Below are 20,875 nucleotides of genomic sequence, written 5' to 3' on the forward strand. Positions count from 1 at the left end.
GTGGCTGGCTGATATACGACAAACTAAAAGGACTGAAGTATATCCACTTTGTGAGAATTTAAATCTCCCTTTTTTGGGGGGAAACTGAACCAAAACTCAGGCCCAGTGTATATAACAATGCAATCTAAGTGGCAGAAAGTGGCTGGCTGATATACTACAAACTAACAGGACTGAAGTATATCCACTTTCTGAGAATTTGAATCTCACTTTTTTTTGGGAGACTGAACCAAAACTCAGGCCCTGTGCATTAAACAACACAATGTAAATGGCAGAAAGTGGCTGGCTGATATACAACAAACTAACAGGCTGAAGTATATCCACTTTGTGAGAATTTGAATCTCCCTTTTTTTGGGGGAGACTGAACCAAAACTCAGGCCCAGTGTATATAACAATGCAATCTAAGTGGCAGAAAGTGGCTGGCTGACATACACCAAACTAACAGGACTGAAGTATATCCACTTTGTGAGAATTTGAATCTCACTTTTTTTTGGGAGACTGAACCAAAACTCAGGCCCTGTGCATTAAACAACACAATGTAAATGGCAGAAAGTGGCTGGCTGATATACGACAAACTAACAGGCTGAAGTATATCCACTTTGTGAGAATTTGAATCTCCCTTTTTTGGGGGGAGACTGAACCAAAACTCAGGCCCAGTGTATATAACAATGCAATCTAAGTGGCAGAAAGTGGCTGGCTGACATACGACAAATTAACAGGACAGAAGTATATCCACTTTGTGAGAATTTGAATCTCACTTTTTTGGGGGGAGACTGAACCAAAACTGAGACCCAGTGTATAAAACAACACAATGTAAGTGGCAGAAAGTGGCTGGAAGATATATGAAAAAATACAAGGACTGTAGTACAATTTCAATCTCCCTACAATGATCTCAGGACAAGTATGACAGCAATAAAAAGGACTGCTGCACACAAAAGTGTGGACAAATAAACAAGATAACTGTGCAGAAAGGAGCAACAGGATTTTTGCTTTTAAAAAAGCAGTTGGTTTGCACAGCAGCATGCAAACAGCAATTCAGCTATCAGGGAGCCTTATAAGGCAGCCTAATAAGCTACAGAGCAGATGCACAAAAATATAGCCTCCACTGTCCCTGCAAAAAAATGGTGGTGTTGGACAGTGGAAATCGCTACAGCACAAGCAGTTTGGGGGTTAATCTGCCCTCCCTAACTATATCCCTTCTTCTGATGAAGCTGCAGCAACCTCTCCCTATGCTAAGATTGGCAGAAGTAAGATGGCGGCCGGCGTGCACACCCCTTTATAGCCCCTGTGATGCCGCAGAAAGCAAGCCAATCACTGTCATGCCCTTCTCTAAGAGGGTGGGGACCGAGACCTATGTCATCACGCTGCCCACACTCTGCGTCCTCCTTCATTGGCTGAAAAATGGTGCTGAAAGCGTCATATGAAACGCGACTTTTGCACGCAGATCGGTGACCACATGGCCGATCCCACATTAGGATTGGGTCGGGTTTCATGAAACCCGACTTTGCCGAAAGTCGGCGATTTTTTATTTTGTCCGATCCGTTTTGCTCAACCCTAGTCATGACATCATAACACCATTATCTTTTGCAGTATAATCTTGTACAGAACCCTTCGTAACTACATCAGAGCAGTAAGTCCCAGCTTAGTGTGAAATGCCCGGGGATTTCAGCTTGAGCAGTGGCGAACAGAAGATACAGAGAGGACCGTAGGGTTGACAGTGAGTGTAAGTTTTTTCCTTATGTGTTATATGTTATGTTTATTTTGTTCTGAAGTCTCTAGAAACCCCAGAGCATAATACGGAGCATTAAATTTGCAGAGAATAACTTCTCTGAATTTCCTGGGAAAATTCACACAAATTCAAATTTTGCATAATCCAGTCAACTCCAGTGATGTCCATAGTGATGTCATGACTCTTGGTCATGTGATTGACTATTGGCTGTAGTGCTATATGTGTCATAGACATCAATTGGCAACACATCAACACATATATTTTTTGTTCTCAGGGAAAAAAATGATACCTCACTGTTAAGGCTCTTGCAGACGACTGTATTTTCGGTCCTAGTGCAATCTGACAAAACATTGGATTGTCCTTGAACCAATGCTATTCTATGTGTTCCTGCACATGTACGTTTTCTTCCTCAGTCTGTCCGAAAATGGATATCCTTGATATTATGTGCACAAATAGAAAGTGATTTTTCCTTTATTAGACACTGAATATTGCAACAAGCACATACTCATTTTAATAATGTATTTTTATAATACAGTTCAGTCATCTGGAGCAAATCTGATTAAACAATGAAAGCACCATTAACACATATTAAGTTGTGATGAATTTTGGTTATTGATGCAGGACTTGGTTAACCTCTGACATGAATCTCACATTAGCTACAAAACTAAGTAATAATAATTGAGTTTATCATTAGATGCAAACAAATTAACCTTTATTTAAATGTAAGATCAATGTGCATATCTAATAAACTAAATGACAATATATTAAAGGGAACCTGTCAAGGGGGTTTACCCTTATAACATAATATGGGTGCTTTTTTCAGCTGCTAATAACATTTTTAATCATGTCTTTATTGCGAGCAACCATGCACCATGCATTTCACATGCATCATGCCCACAGTTTTGTGCTTGACAAACCATCATGTGCAGGAACGGAAGACCAGAAACGGAAAGAGGAGGGATTTTTTTTCCTCCCCATTCACGTTGACTTGTCAATTCCACCACTGTGGACGTGATACAAGCAAAATGCAGGACTGCACTCCCAGCTACAAATGTTGGGATTAAACATTGTTTTTCACTGACTGCACTTAAAGTTCCTTGAAAGACAGGCATAAAAAATCCCATTGACAAGTTTCCTTTACAAAAAAAAATTAAAAACCAAAAGCTTCAAATGTTGCAGGTAAAGGGATTAGCTCACTGGATCACCATCTCCCGGGTCAGACAGACACTCCAAGACATGCTTCACACCACGCAAGTTTGATGTAATTGAACACAATCAGTTTTATTGGTTCCATACATAAAAGGCAAAGAAAAAACACAATGGCTACAAAATAAAATCCTAGGCCAGCTGGCCGCTAAGTATTAACGCAAATCCTGGCTCAGGAGAGCTGGGCTTAGTGCACAGCTTCCCTCAAGCAAGTTCTTTATGCACATAGCAGATATCCCAGAAGCACAAAGAATGATTACCTTGTGAATTCTCTCTCCTTTTATACTGCTGGGCCATTTGGAAATTTCTACCAACATTCAGGAGCCACACAAAAATATGAGCTTCAAAATTACCTTACTATATTTGGTCAAACAATTAACTTACTTCTCTTTGGCCCAGCTTTGATGTTAGGTGAAATTAAGCATGTTGCTTTTCATAACTCCATTTCCAGGTTTGCATTGGTCTGGAGTGCAGCTAACTGTAACAATTAGTTTTGTAAAGCATATACATCACGTAGGAGACACTGGGACTGCTTTATATGCATCACATAGGAGATGCCAGGTGGTATATACATCACAAGAGACACTGGGATTGCAGTATATGCCTCACAGGAGACCCTGGGAGCACATACACCACAGGAGATGTTGGGGTCATATACATCACTGAGTAGGGCTGGGAGGCATAGGCACCACTGGGGAGCTGGGGGCATAGACATCACTGGGGTGGGCTGGGGGCATAGACATCACTGGGGAGGGCTGGGGCATAGACATCACTGGGGAGGGCTGGAGGGACTAGACATCACTAGGGAGGACTGTAGGCATAGATATCACTGGGGAAGCTTGAGAGGCATATGCATCACTGGGGAGGTCTGGGGCATAGACATCCCTGAAGAGGCCTGGGGCTGCCACTACTCTTTTCATCTGTGGGATGGGAGCGCATCGCTCACTAACTCCACCCTTTAGGTACATGCATATTTTGCCACTGGCCATAGTGAGGAAATAATCCTTCAATGCATGTGCATGCAGTGTTCAGTAGTGAACGCTGCGTGCGCATGCTCGCAGTGCAAATGTGGGATTAAAGAGCCGCAGAACAGGTCATCCTCACCGGTGTTTTATGCCATAAGTGAAGACTTATGCCACATAAAAGTCAAAAAACAAAAGTCGCTACTCAAAACTCGCCACGCGCAGAACTCGCCACATGCAAAAACTAGGCTCTTGCAAAACTCGCCACAAGTGCAAAATTCTCCTCATGAAAAACTCGCCACACGCAAAACTTGCACACGCGGAAAAATTGCCACATGCACAAAAGTTGCAACACATGCAAAAGTTGCCTCACACAAAACTTGCACATACTCAAAAGGCACCACACATAATACTCGCAACGCGCAAAACTCGCCAAGCGCAAAACTTGCTGCACACAACTTGCTACACTAACCTGTCACATGTAACTCAACACACAAAAAGTTGTTACACGCATGTTGCTACACAAAACTCATCTCACAAAAGTCGCTACATGCATGTCGCCACACGCAACTCAACACACACAACTTGACAAACGAAACTCGCCCTAAAACACACACAAGTCTGGTATTATCCTTCAAAAATAAAAATCTGATTAATAAGCAGACAAACTACAACAATTGCACCATATAGGAAATACGGCAGCTGTCAGTCACATGACCTGTCTATTATGTGTATGTGTGAGCTAATGTATACTGCCAGGGGGAGGGCTTCCTGTTGGCTGGGGATTTATCAGGCTGCGAATTTAGCTTACAAATACTGAGGTAAAAATACTGAGCAAATAACGTGTGAACGAGGTCTAATACAGGAGGAGATGACACACAGGTATATACTATATAGAGGAGGAGATGACATATAGGTACATATATATACAGGAGGAGATGACATACAGGTATATACTATATACAGGAGGAGATGACATACAGGTATATGCTATATATAGAAGATGACATGCAGGTATATACTATATGCAGGAGGAGATGACACTCAGATATATACTGTATACAGGGGAGATGACACACAGGTATATACTATATACAGGAGGAGATGACATACAGGTATATGCTATATATAGAAGATGACATGCAGGTATATACTATATGCAGGAGGAGATGACACTCAGATATATACTATATACAGGGGAGATGACACACAGGTATATACTATATACAGGAGGAGATGACATACAGGTTTATACTATATATAGAAGGAGATGACATTCAGGTATATACTATATATAGGGGAGATGACACACAGCAGGTATATACTATATACAGGGGAGATGACATACAGGTATATACTATATACAGGAGATGACATACAGATGTATACTATATATAAGGGAGATGACAAACATGTATATACTGAGGTGATGAGGTGAAAATGAGAGGTGTGAGGTGAAAATGAAAAGGTGTGAGTGCAAAATGAGAGAAGTGAGGAAAAATAGTGGAGTGATCAGAAAATGACAGATGTGAGGTTGAAATGACAAGTGTTAGGGGGGAATGAGAGGAGTGAGGGAGAAAATGAGAGGTGTGAGGGAGAAAATGAGAGATGTGAGGGGGAAAATGAAAGATGTGATTGGGAAAATGAGAGGCGTGATGGGAAAATAAGAGAAGTGAGGTGCTATAACTAACCACAGATATTTACTATGCCCAGGCAACGCCGGGCTCTTCAGCTAGTAATCTTATAAATGTGCCCCTGCTATCCACAATGTAAGGGCTGTATATGGGCAGCTCCTGCTCAGTGGAGGATGCAAAAAAAAGTATACAGTCATTACAGTGTGTTTCTCTTTCTGTTTTTAAACAATGTTTTACCTGAAAGAAAGAATCAGCTATGATCCCATGCTGTCCTGTCTGTATACTCTTTTGCTTCTTCCCCTGTGGTATGATCAGACTATATTCCAATACAGTCAGACACAGCCATTACACAGTACATAGCTAATTCACATTTATAAGATTATATCAGCACTGGCTAGAACATTTTTTTAACACATCAAATTGAGGAACTTATTTTATTCCACTATCTATACATTAAAGTGTCCTTTGATCTTTGGAAAGCTCCTTTAACAGTCTAGAGTTAAAGTCACAAGAACAACAGAAAAGACAACTGCAAAGCCGCCTTGGAAAAATGACAGCTAGTGTTTCCTTGAAGTGTTGTCATCTTGGAAAACTATGCGCTTGTGTCAAAATAACGCAGTGTGAACATAGCCTTACACTGTGTAAAAAAAACAATCAAACAAAAAACAGCAAGGTGGTTTGATAGGAGATAATTGTGTCCTTTCCCTGCTCCATTGAGCCACTCAAGCTGTTTGTGATGACTTTAGATAATCATAGCTACTGGGGGGCAGAGGGGGCCATCGCCCCAGGGCCCACACTCTGAGGGGGCCCACCTGGAGCTACGCAACTGTAACTGCATTGGTGCGCTATGGGGCCCCTGAGCAGGCGGGGGGCCCGATGCATGCAGTGGGCCCCCCAACCGTTATTGCAAGGTGAGCTCTAACAGCATCTAGCTGATACAGCTCATCGCATTGATGAGGGAAGGAGCGCTGCGCTCCTTCCATCATCCCCCACTCTGACAGCGGGCGAGATGATATCACCGCACGGCGCACACTGTCAGGAGATGAGCGGGAGCAGGGAGCGCTGCTGGAACAAGGAAGAAGATAGGTGAGTATTTATTGTTTATTTATAGGATCTGCCTATGGGGGGGTGCTGCCTTATATGCAGGATCTTCCTATTGGGGGGTGCTGCCTTATATGCAGGATCTGGCTATTGGGGGGGGGGGGCTGCCTTATATGCAGGATCTGCCTATTGGGGGGTGCAGCCTTATATGCAGGATCTGCCTATTGGGGGGTGCTGCCATATATACAGCATCTGCCTATTGGGGGTGCTGCCTTATATACAGGATCTAGCTACTGGGGGGGTGATGCCTTATATACAGCATCTGCCTATTGGGGGAGTGCTGCCTTATATGCAGGATCTGCCTATTGGGGGGGTGCTGCCTTATTTACAGGATCTGCCTATTGGGGGGGTGCTGCCTTATATGCAGGATCTGCCTATGGGGGGTGCCTTATACTACAGGATCTGCCTAAGGGGGTGCTGCCTTATACTACAGGGACTACCAATTGGGGTGCTGCTTTATACTACAGGGTCTGCCTATAGGGGTACTGCCTTATACTACAGGGTATGCCTATGGGGGTGCTGCCTTGTACTATATTGAGGACTATCTGGCACATTATACTATATGGAGGTTATCTATGGGGCCATCATACTGTGTGGGGATTACAATGAAGGGGCATCATACAGTGTGGGGATTACAGTGAAGGGGCATCATACAGTGTGGGGATTACAGTGAAGGGCCGTCTACAATGTTGGAGCCATAAAACAGTTTGGAGGCTAAAAAGGGTCAGTATACTGTGTGGATGGTACTATACAGTGAGGGGGCATTAAACTGTATAAGGGAGCTATACAGGGAGGAGACTAAGAATATTATTAAATGTAAAGTGGGCACTTATTGTTATAGGGGAACTCAAGTTACTGTGACTATCAAAGGGGCACACGGGGCAATATTACTTTCTAGGGGGCAAAATGTGGGCACTGTTTTCTAGGGCACTTGCACCCGGCATTACTATAGAGGGTACAGAGAACCACACAGCAGGTGCAGTAATAGGGAGGGACACATACGGCAGCAGCGGCTCAGTATTGGGGTATCAGGTGCAGTAATAGGGACACATACGGCAGCAGCGGCTCAGTATTGGGGTATCAGGTGTAGTAATAGGAACACATACGGCAGCAGCGGCTCAGCATTGGGGTATCAGGGGCAGTAATAGGGACACATACAGCAGCAGCGGCTCAGTATTGGGGTATCAGGTGTAGTAATAGGGACACATACGGCAGCAGCAGCTCAGTATTGGGGTAACAGGTGCAGTAATAGGGACACATATGGCAGCAGCGGCTCAGTATTGGGGTATCAGGTGCAGTAATAGGGACACATATGGCAGCAGCTGCTTAGTATTGGGGTATCAGGTGCAGTAATAGGGACACATACGGCAGCAGCGGCTCAGTATTGGGGTATCAGGTGCAGTAATATCTGGTAGACTGGGACAATATCCTCAGAAATAAGAATACAGATAATAAATGGGAAATGTTTAAGAACATCCTAAATAGGCAGTGTAAGCGGTTTATACCTTGTGGGAATAAGAGGACTAGAAATAGGAAAAACCCAATGTGGCTAAACAAAGAAGTAAGACAGGCAATTAACAGTAAAAAGAAAGCATTTGCACTACTAAAGCAGGATGGCACCATTGAAGCTCTAAAAAACTATAGGGAGAAAAATACTTTATCTAAAAAACTAATTAAAGCTGCCAAAAAGGAAACAGAGAAGCACATTGCTAAGGAGAGTAAAACTAATCCCAAACTGTTCTTCAACTATATCAATAGTAAAAGAATAAAAACTGAAAATGTAGGCCCCTTAAAAAATAGTGAGGAAAGAATGGTTGTAGATGATGAGGAAAAAGCTAACATATTAAACACCTTCTTCTCCACGGTATTCACAGTGGAAAATGAAATGCTAGGTGAAATCCCAAGAAACAATGAAAACCCTATATTAAGGGTCACCAATCTAACCCAAGAAGAGGTGCGAAACCGGCTAAATAAGATTAAAATAGATAAATCTCCGGGTCCGGATGGCATACACCCACGAGTACTAAGAGAACTAAGTAATGTAATAGATAAACCATTATTTCTTATTTTTAGGGACTCTATAGCGACAGGGTCTGTTCCGCAGGATTGGCGCATAGCAAATGTCGTGCCAATATTCAAAAAGGGCTCTAAAAGTGAACCTGGAAATTATAGGCCAGTAAGTCTAACCTCTATTGTTGATATTTGCAGATGATACAAAACTATGTAAAGCAGTTAATACAAGAGAAGATAGTATTCTGCTACAGATGGATCTGGATAAGTTGGAAACTTGGGCTGAAAGGTGGCAGATGAGGTTTAACAATGATAAATGTAAGGTTATACACATGGGAAGAAGGAATCAATGTCACCATTACACACTGAATGGGAAACCACTGGGTAAATCTGACAGGGAGAAGGACTTGGGGATCCTAGTTAATGATAAACTTACCTGGAGCAGCCAGTGCCAGGCAGCAGCTGCCAAGGCAAACAGGATCATGGGGTGCATTAAAAGAGGTCTGGATACACATGATGAGAGCATTATACTGCCTCTGTACAAATCCCTAGTTAGACCGCACATGGAGTACTGTGTCCAGTTTTGGGCACCAGTGCTCAGGAAGGATATAATGGAACTAGAGAGAGTACAAAGGAGGGCAACAAAATTAATAAAGGGGATGGGAGAACTACAATACCCAGATAGGTTAGCGAAATTAGGATTATTTAGTCTAGAAAAAAGACGACTGAGGGGCGATCTAATAACCATGTATAAGTATATAAGGGGACAATACAAATATCTCGCTGAGGATCTGTTTATACCAAGGAAGGTGACGGGCACAAGGGGGCATTCTTTGCGTCTGGAGGAGAGAAGGTTTTTCCACCAACATAGAAGAGGATTCTTTACTGTTAGGGCAGTGAGAATCTGGAATTGCTTGCCTGAGGAGGTGGTGATGGCGAACTCAGTCGAGGGGTTCAAGAGAGGCCTGGATGTCTTCCTGGAGCAGAACAATATTGTATCATACAATTAGGTTCTATAGAAGGACGTAGATCTGGGGATTTATTATGATGGAATATAGGCTGAACTGGATGGACAAATGTCTTTTTTCGGCCTTACTAACTATGTTACTATGTTACTATGTAATAGGGACACATACGGCAGCAGTGGCTCAGTATTTGGGGTATAAGCAGGATAAGGAGTTTGTGCAGGTTGGGAATAGATAGTGATGGGGCTGGAATATGAGAAGTGAAATGTGTCTTTGTTGTATTCTCTGCAGACGAGTCCTGGCTGGAAGAAGTTGTCATGTCGGTCTGGGCCAGATGGAAAAGACGGGAAAAGTGAACGATTCCATCATAAAGGACATCAGCGGTAAGTCATTATCTGTAACTGTGCTGTGATCTCTTATATGTTCTGTAGGACTGGTATCTACCACTGACAATATGGCGGTAATATCCATGTTGGTCTTTATATAGAGATTACTTTCAGCAACAGCGCGGTCATCTGCTGAGGTTCTCCTTCACTATTAGACCCCGTCACCCAGTTATAATCAAGGTTACCTGGTTAGGGGCCAACTCAGAAGCTTCGCCCCCCTGAACCAAAACCCTACCTACGCCTCTGCTGAGTCCATATGGCTGCGCACAGCACCGAGGCCAAAGATTTTAGCACCGGATAACTGCTCAGGGCTATTTTCAAAGCCACCTCACAGCCATCTGTCCATTTGACTGTTTGGGGTAGCATCTTCCTGGTGCTACCCCATCAAGGGTTTTGCAAGGCTGCTATAGTTCTGTACGAAGCACCTATAGTACCCTGCAGTGCCCAGGAAGGACATCACCTGTTTCTTGGTCCTGGGGGTGGGCCAGGACGCGATAGTGTCCACTTTCTCAGGCTCTGGCCTCATAGAACCCTCGCCTACCTGGTGCCCCAGGTAGTGTACCTCACTCATGCCCATCTGGCACTTTTCTGGCCTGCTTGGTGAATTCGCCTGAGCACCTCCTGGAGAAGCTGCAGGTTTTCCTCACAGGAGAGACTGAAGAAGGCAATGTCATCCAGGTACGCCACAGTGTACTTCTCCATTCTTGAAGCAGGTGGTTAACCATCTGCTGGAAAGTGGCAGGGGCATTTTTCATGCCAAATGGCATGACCGTGGACTCGTACAGTCCGAAGAGGGTGATGGAGGCAGACTTTTCCTGCGCCTCGGGGCTCATGGGAATCTGCCAGTAGCCCTAACTCAAATCCATTATGGACAAATATTTCGAGACAACTAACCGCTCAAGAAGCTCTTCGGTGCGCATCAGAAGCTGTGATGGCATTGGTCCAATCCTTCCTTGGCACGAGAACTACAGGTGAGGCCCACACGCTTTTGGACTATTGAATCACCCCAGCTGTAACATCTCATCGATCTCATGGCGCATAACCTGCTGCACTTCGTCAGAGAGCCAATAGGGTGTTTGCCATGGTGGGGCATGATTCCTGGTGTCCACCTCATGGACCACTAATTTAGTCCTTCCAGGTCTGTTAGTGAACATGGCCCAGAAGTTTCCAGCCTGGTTTGCAGCTGCAACCGCTGGGGTTCGGTTGGCAAGGCGCTTACCTCCACATCCTCAATGGACCCACCAGTTTTGGCTAGGGTCAGCATGTTCTGGAGGGGTTCTTCCTCCCCGTCCTCGGTCAGGTTGCAGACCGGCGGGACGCAGGCTTCACATTCGTGATGAGCCTTCATCATATTGATATTAAAGGCCTTGCGCCTACCCTGAGAATGGTCAAGTGTGACCACTTAGGTGACTGGGTTGAGCTGTGGGTGGACGATGTATGGGCCTTCCCAGGCTGCCTGAAGCTTATCCTTTGGTACAGGGAGCAGCACCCACACCTTCTGACCCACCTGGTATGTCCCCTCCCGGGTGTTCTGGTCGTACCAGTGCTTCTGGTCAGCCTGAGCTTGTGTCATGTTGTCATGCACCAACTGCGTCAAGGTCTGCATTTTGCCATGGAAGCGCATGACATTATCCACAATGAACACTTCTGCAGGGTTTGGCTCTTCTTCCCAGGATTCCCTTACCAACCTAAGGGGTCCCCGGACTCGCCTGCCATACAGGAGCTCGAAGGGGGAAAACCCTGTCAAGGCCTGCTGAACCTCTCGGTAAGCGAATAGCAAGCGTGGGAGGTACTGCTCCCAGCCGCGTCCTTGGCTCTCAACCAGCATGCATAGCATCTGTTTGAGGGTACCGTTGAAGCGCTCACACAAACCATCGGTCTGGGGGTGATATGCACTCGATATCAGACACATTACCTGCATTTTCTTACAGAGAGCCTCCATTAGGCGAGACATGAATTGGGTCCCTTGGTTGTAAGCATCTCCTTGGGAAATCCTACCTGTGAAAAGATGGCCAACAGGGCATCCTCCATCTTATCCACCCTAGTTGAGGACAGAGCCACTGCCTCCGGGTACCGGGTAGCATAGTCTACCACAGTTAGGACGTATTGCTTTCCAGAGCTGCTGGGGATGGCCAGTGGGTCCACAATGTTCACCGTGATCCTCTGGAAAGGCTCCTCTACCACTGGCAAAGGGATCAGGGGAGCCTTAAGAGCAGGCCCTGACTTCCCCATTCTTTGGCAGGAGATACAGGAGTGGCAGTAGTTTGTCACATCTGTCCCCATCTTGGGCCAATAGAAGTGTTGAGACAGCCGGGCCTTAGTTTTGCTGATCCCCAAGAGTCCAGCGAGTAGGATCTCATGGGCAATCCACAACAACTTACCGCTGAATTGGTACGGGACGACCAGCTGTCTTTCCCTCAACCACTCTTTTTGGGATTGACTGGGAACTGTCTCCCGTTATAACCTCCCTCGTTCTGAGAACACCCTCTCCTTATCAGTCATGGAGGTAGGCATCTCGGCAAGGTGTCTCAAGTTATCGAGGCTCGCATTTGAGTGCAGAACAGCCTGTAACTCCTGGCTGGAGGCAGCCAGAAGTGACATCAGGGTCCCTTCCCCACGAGGACCCTCTGGGATCTGCTCTGGGTCCATCTCTGTTTCAGTCACCCCTGTGACTGAGGAGTGTCCAGAAGGCAGAACGTTATCTGTGTTCCGGGCACTCTTACTGCGGGTGACAGCAGCTACGTAGGCTGTTTCCCCGCGGATTTTCACAGACCCATGAGCCGGTGCTGCTATGGGCTCTACCTCCCCATCCAACCCCATTGCCTCAGGAGCAGTGCTATATATGGGGCAGTTACCTTCCTCTGTGGCACTGGTCAGTCGCACGGCATCACCTTCCTCATGGTTCCCATGCATCTCCCCATTTCCCTTAGCATCATCGCTTGCTCCTGTTAGGGGTTCCTCAGCCATCTCACCCCTCAAAGTGACAAGGCTGAGCACTCCTGCACTGGTAGACACATCATCATTACTGGATAAATGGTTATCAGATAAATCATTGTCAGCTAACGCATGCACATTCACATCATTATCAATAGCATTATCATTACCCTTAGTATCAGATTGGGGTGGGGGGTCAGGGAAATAATATGCAAACATGCTCCCCAAATCAGTCCCCAACAGAACGTCGTAGGGCAAGTTTTCAGACAACACTTCCTTCACCCTGCTCCCGACACCCCAATATATGAAAACCCGGGCCATCGGCAAGGGAAAGCAGATGCCCCCAATCCTGGTGACAGTCAGGGTTTTCCCCGGAATAATCTCTTCAAGGGCTGCCAGTTTGGGTCAGATGAGACTTTGTTCAGCCCTTGAGGCCTCTAGCAACGTGGATCCCCACGGTGACGTGCTGCACATTGTCACAGACCCTCCCAACCACCCCACCCACAAAAAGAACTGTCGCATTAGGCCTTGAGGCCTTTGCTGGGGGTTATTCTGCTTGTCCGGACACGTGGCGCTGATATGACACATCCTATTGCAGGCAAAACACTTGCGAAGGTTGGTGGTAGGTCTGGTGCTGGCAATGGGGACAGGGCCTCCGGTGAGTCGGCTGGCAGGGGCACTGGGGTTGGTTTATGGCTTACCCACTCTCCAGCTGGTGGTAACTGGCTTCCGCAATTCCGATTTACGGTTGGCCTGATGGGTGTCGGCAATCTGCGCTGCTTTGTCTGCGACTTTTGGCTCTCTGTCCATCACAAACTGTCGCACCTCAGCTGGGCAAAGATGTAAGAACAGGTCTTTTATCATCAGTTCCTGTAGCTGCTCAAAGGTGGTTGCTGACAGTCCCTGGATCCACTGGTCAAAGTGGGTCCTGAGTCCATGAACCACATCGCTATAACTGTCGTGAGAGCCACCATGGAGGTTCCAGAACTTTTGGCGGTTCTCCCCGAGGCCAATCATCTGTGCCTTTATAGCCTTTTTACTAGGCACTGCTCCTAATAGCCAGATTCCTACTCCACACTGATGAGGGGCAAACACCCCGAAACAGCTGTCTGTGGATGGATACCATGCTTGGCATAGGTGGCTTTCCTTCATAGGATGCTGCCTTTCCCGTGGTTGTTCCTTCCCGGGGAAAGGCCTGGCTATTCACTGCTTGCGTCGAGAAACACGTGATGGTGTCTCCGCAGCTTCTTTACCTGCATCTGCATATTTCCCATAAGGGATGGGGGCAGTGTTCTGGAATCACTGCGTTGAGAAACACGTGATGGTGTCTCCGCAGTGTTGGATGTTTTGGTCTCCCCGAGGCCAATCATCTGTGCCTTTATAGCCTTTTTACTAGGCACTGCTCCTAATAGCCAGATTCCTACTCCACACTGATGAGGGGCAAACACCCCGAAACAGCTGTCTGTGGATGGATACCATGCTTGGCATAGGTGGCTTTCCTTCATAGGATGCTGCCCTTCCCGTGGTTGTTCCTTCCCGGGGAAAGGCCTCTATATAAAAATACAGACTGTTTATGAGTATTTAATATCCAAGTATAATCAGTGTTTGGTTCTTGTGTCATCTCTTACAATCAATGTTTCATCAGTGTTTTCACATATGAAAAATAAATAAATTGCAAGGTTTCTCCAATCCTTTGCAATGCACAGCAGATAGATTGCACATTGATGCCTTCCATGTACTATACCTGAGTTTCACATACGCATAGACTTGTATGGGCAATATTGATCCATGAATTGGATCAAAAACGAACATGTCTCCATGATTTATTTTGGACATATGGGCCACTAAAAAGAACAGACATAAGAATAACATAGATATTAATGTGTATGTGTTCTGTATGTGAAAATCAAGGATAAAACACGTGCATGAAAAATGGACTTCTGAACTGCTACTTTGTTAGTTGTGTGGCCTCACTTTCAGAAGTATACTGATGCTTTCATGTTGAGTAAGTTGGCATTTATTCCTTCATGTTACATAGTAACATAGTAACATAGTAACATAGTTAGTAAGGCCGAAAAAAGACATTTGTCCATCCAGTTCAGCCTATATTCCATCATAATAAATCCCCAGATCTACGTCCTTCTTCAGAACCTAATAATTGTATGATACAATATTGTTCTGCTCCAGGACGACATCCAGGCCTCTCTTGAACCCCTCGACTGAGTTCGCCATCACCACCTCCTCAGTCAAGCAATTCCAGATTCTCACTGCCCTAACAGTAAAGAATCCTCTTCTATGTTGGTGGAAAAACCTTCTCTCCTCCAGACGCAAAGAATGCCCCCTTGTGCCCGTCACCTTCCTTGGTATAAACAGATCCTCAGCGAGATATTTGTATTGTCCCCTTATATACTTATACATAGTTATTAGATCGCCCCTCAGTCGTCTTTTTTCTAGACTAAATAATCCTAATTTCGCTAATCTATCTGGGTATTGTAGTTCTCCCATCCCCTTTATTAATTTTGTTGCCCTCCTTTGTACTCTCTCTAGTTCCATTATATCCTTCCTGAGCACCGGTGCCCAAAACTGGACACAGTACTCCATGTGCGGTCTAACTAGGGATTTGTACAGAGGCAGTATAATGCTCTCATCATGTGTATCCAAACCTCTTTTAATGCACCCCATGATCCTGTTTGCCTTGGCAGCTGCCGCCTGGCACTGGCTGCTCCAGGTAAGTTTATCATTAACTAGGATCCCCAAGTCCTTCTCCCTGTCAGATTTACCCAGTGGTTTCCCATTCAGTGTGTAATGGTGATATTGATTCCTTCTTCCCATGTGTATAATCTTACATTTATCATTGTTAAACCTCATCTGCCACCTTTCAGCCCAAGTTTCCAAATTATCCAGATCCATCTGTAGCAGAATACTATCTTCTCTTGTATTAACTGCTTTACATAGTTTTGTATCATCTGCAAATATCGATATTTTACTGTGTAAACCTTCTACCAGATCATTAATGAATATGTTGAAGAGAACAGGTCCCAATACTGACCCCTGCGGTACCCCACTGGTCACAGAGACTATACCATTTATAACCACCCTCTGCTTTCTATCACTAAGCCAGTTACTAACCCATTTACACACATTTTCCCCCAGACCAAGCATTCTCATTTTGTGTACGAACCTCTTGTGCGGCACGGTATCAAACGCTTTGGAAAAATCGAGATATACCACGTCCAATGACTCACCGTGGTCCAGCCTATAGCTTACCTCTTCATAAAAACTGATTAGATTGGTTTGACAGGAGCGATTTCTCATAAATCCATGCTGATATGGAGTTAAACAGTTATTCTCATTGAGATAATCCAGAATAACAACCCTCAGAAACCCTTCAAATATTTTACCAACAATAGAGGTTAGACTTACTGGCCTATAATTTCCAGGTTCACTTTTAGAGCCCTTTTTGAATATTGGCACCACATTTGCTATGCGGCAGTCCTGCGGAACAGACCCTGTCGCTACAGAGTCCCTAAAAATAAGAAATAATGGTTTATCTATTACATTACTTAGTTCTCTTAGTACTCGTGGGTGTATGCCATCCGGACCCGGAGATTTATCTATTTTAATCTTATTTAGCCGGTTTCGCACCTCTTCTTGGGTTAGATTGGTGACCCTTAATATAGGGTTTTCATTGTTTCTTGGGATTTCACCTAGCATTTCATTTTCCACCGTGAATACTGTGGAGAAGAAGGTGTTTAATATGTTAGCTTTTTCCTCGTCATCTACAACCATTCTTTCCTCACTATTTTTTAAGGGGCCTACATTTTCAGTTTTTATTCTTTTACTATTGATATAGTTGAAGAACAGTTTGGGATTAGTTTTACTCTCCTTAGCAATGTGCTTCTCTGTTTCCTTTTTGGCAGCTTTAATTAGTTTTTTTAGATAAAGTATTTTTCTCCCTATAGTTTTTTATGTTGCATCAGTACGCTTGTTTTCTTGATTATTGGCTTAGGTTTATATGTATTACTTTAAAATATGAAATTGTTGCAGTATTGTGGACAAAATTCATCAGTGGAATACATCTGTTGATGGGAACTTCAAAACAATCTCTGCCTAATTCATGTAATGCTCCTTGTCTCCTCTCCAAAGAGGTTCTGCAGCATAAGAGCCATATATTGTGGTGCTAGAGGCAGGTAGATGAAGCTCTTTATCTCTTATTTTCTGTATGATTGACACAATTTAATATCAGAAATGCATAGTTATATAGGAAGTATTACCATACACATAAATAGATATTCTCATTTGATGTATTATAAATCCCTCACAAATATTCAGTAACAGAATATTTACTTGTCTTAGTCGATCACTAGCTAAGGATGTGATTTGAAAGCCATTATACTCTAATAGTTTCATCTGTGTGTAGTTAGGAACCTTGACTCTTTACATATACAGTATCTTGTTACAGAAGTGATTGATCCCTTTTTGGACTTGCTTACCATATATCATAATTATCATACGTAAGCAGTTATTTTAAGCGCAACTCTATTGTGTTTTATCTGTTTTATTACATCATATATATGATCATTAAGTATTAGACAACAGAAAAACAAAATGACATTTAAGGGTATAGATAAAAAAGAAAAAAATACTTAATTCTTCCTAGGAAATATCCAGAACATGAATCAGTTAAGCTTCTAGGCATTGGCTGAAGTGAATTAAAATAAATAGTGCCATTTTGCTGAATGTCGAAAAACATAATCTTGTTATACTAGGAAGCTAAGCATGTTGGGTTTGTATCTTCAGGCCAAATTATTGACAAACTAAAGATTACACAAAAGGCTTTTTCCTCTAACTCATGTAAATGCATGTATTTTTGTCACAATATACGTACTGTATATTGTATATTTTAATAAATCTCAGTTACAAAATTAATAATAATAATTTATAGAAGTTCTTAATGTGCTGAACCTATTTTAGTGTCTCTGACGTCTTACTGTGTGCTAAAAACCAACAAAGACTTTCATGACACAATTCTAAAAACAGGTTCGAATTTTCTCAATACATTTCTTACTTAATGTGGCCATGTACAGTTGTGCTCAAAAGTTTACGTACCGTGGCAGAATTTTTGCTTTCTTGACCTCTTTTCAGAGAATATGAATGATAACACCAAAACTTTTCCTCCATTCATGGTTAGTGGTTGAGTGAAGCCATTTATTGTCAAACTACTGTTTTCTCTTTTTAATGCATAATGACAACCCAAAACATCCAAATGACCCTGATCAAAAGTTTATATCAGGTTAATCCTTTTTTAATTGATAGATCGAGCGATTCTGAACTTTGCGATAACAAATATATGTATGTTTGTTTTTTTATTGCTTTATTTTGAATGGGGCAAAAGCGGGGTGATTTGAGCTTTTATATTTTTAACTTTTTTATAATATTTTGAAAAACATTTTTTTTTCACTTTTTGCATGCTTCAATAGTCTCCATGGGAGACTAGAAGCTGCCATAACCTGATCGCCTCTGCTACATGCAGGTGATGATCAGATCACCTGCATTTAGCAGAATACCTCACTTGCTATGAACGCCGACCACCAAGTGGTGCTCATAGCAATCCGGCAGTGACAAACATAGAGGTCTCCAGTAGGGTTGAGTGACATTTACTTTTTTAGGGTCGAGTCGGGTTTCGCGAAACCCGCCTATCTCAAAAGTCGAGTCGAGTGAAATCGGCCGACTATGGCGAAAAGTCAGGGATCGACCGAAACACGAAACCCAATGCAAAGTCAATGGCATATCTAATTTTCTCTCTCTCTCTCTCTCCTCCGTCCCTGAACAGAAAAGCTGGTGTTACACATTGCAAATCGCTACAGCGCACAAGCCACAACATGGCGATAGGCGTCCACGCCCCTAAGACCTATGTCATCACTCTGCCCACGCTCCTTCATTGGCTGAAAAAATGGTGCCAAACGCGTCATACGAAACACGACTTTGGCGCAAAGATCGCCGACCGCATGGCCGATCCCACACTAGGATCGGGTCGGGTTTCATGAAACCCGACTTTGCCAAAAGTCGGCGACTTTTGAATTTGTCCGATCCGTTTCGCTCAAGCCTAGTCTCCAGGAGACCTCTGGTTGTTATGCCAACCCTTCGGTGACCCACGATCACGTGACGGGGTTACTGGTGGGCGGATTTCCAGTGAAATTGTCAGAAATAAAATTGTCAGCGTTTGATAGCGGCATTTAATGGGTTAGCAGCCAGGTAGATAGAGATTCCTCCCACGGCTGTTAGCGGCACATGTCAGCTGATCAGATCAGCTGTCATGGGCCGTAAAAGGTGCAAGCTCATCATTGGAGCCCTCACCAAACAGGTGAAGGTGTCTAATGACAGTTAGATCCGTCATTGGTCATAAAAGGGTTAAGGCATATTGCTGCAACAGCCTGCAGTGTTATGCATACACTTCTTAAATTACACTAGTAAACCAAGTCTTCAGGATTTTTAATTACTTTCAAAATAATGACAGAGTGGGGTATAAAACTGCACACCTTGTTTGCAGTGTGTGAAGAATAATATAAAAAGTGCTTTTAAGATTTGGTTACTTCAGTATATATCAGATTTATCAATTAAGTCAGTCACACTATGCAGTTACAGAACATCCCTCTGTTATCTGAATGTTTGGATTATTATTCACAGACGGAGATTACCACAATCCATTTTCAATGTGCTTCAACACTTCAGTAGTACACCTGAATCAGATTCATGACTTTTTCTATTCCCAAGCGGAAATGATCTGAATGCTCTGACCTCCTTACCTGAAGCTGTAAAATCCTAATCCTGGTGCAACTCCTCTAATTTTGAAAATACTTTTTATTTTTCTACTGTGCAATTTGGAGATACCCAGTTTAAATGAAAAAGAATAAAAATTGATAAAACAGTCCTTTTTAAGTGGCATGCAAACACAGTTCGTTGTATTTTTTTGTAATGTGAGATTATAATCATTTCCCAATTGATACTATGCTTTATGGATCTCTCTTTCTCTATAATCTCTATAACCGCTTCCTGACATGCGCCGTACATGAATGGTGCTGTGAGAACTGCCTTCCAACAAACCACAGTACATGTATGGCACCGCAAATGCGCGGGCTCACGCTGAGCGCCACAGCGTTCGGGTTTGGTTGTCAGTTCCATGTGAGAGCTGACACCCTGCAGCAATGCCAACGATCGATGCTACCATCGATCGCAGACATTTAATGCCTCTGATGCCACTGTCAATAGGGACAGCAGCATAGAGGAGCATCGCACAGGGAATGTGCTCCCTATCTGGGCCATCAGCACAACACGATGTGAACGTATTGTGCTGATGGTCTGTGTGGTGACTCCTGGCCACAAGATTGCCGTGGGGTCCTTCAGGGTCCTGCAGGGAAGGTTTCCTGTGAGCGCCTGCTAAGAGCAGACCTCCTCTCCTGCCTCTCAGACGCTGCTCTGGTGCTCTGCTGTGCAGAAGCATTGCAGAGTATCAGATCAGCATTCTATCAGTATAAGCATCATGTTCCATAGTGGGACATTGTAAAAAATGTAAAAAAAAAATTAATAAGTTTAAAAATATTTTTAAAAAAATCCCCAAAAAGGAGAGAAAAAGAAAAAATGTTAATCTAATAAATACATTCATTTATGTAAAAAAAAATGTACACATATTGGGTATCGCCGCATCCGGAACAAACCGCTCTATAAAACTGTCCCACTAGCTAACGCTTTCAGCGAACACCGTAAAAAAATAAATTGAAACAAGGCAAAAAAAATTATGCCATATCATTACACCATCGTACAAAAAGTGCAATAAAAGACGATCAAAATGACGAATATAAATGGTACCGCTGAAAACATTATCTTGTACTGCAAAAAAGTAAGCCGCCAAAAAGCTCCATCAGCTGAAAAATAAAAAAAAGTAATAGCACTC

This window comes from Ranitomeya imitator, chromosome 6 (genome assembly GCF_032444005.1).
Source record: "Ranitomeya imitator isolate aRanImi1 chromosome 6, aRanImi1.pri, whole genome shotgun sequence".
NCBI classification, from domain to species: Eukaryota; Metazoa; Chordata; class Amphibia; order Anura; family Dendrobatidae; genus Ranitomeya; species Ranitomeya imitator.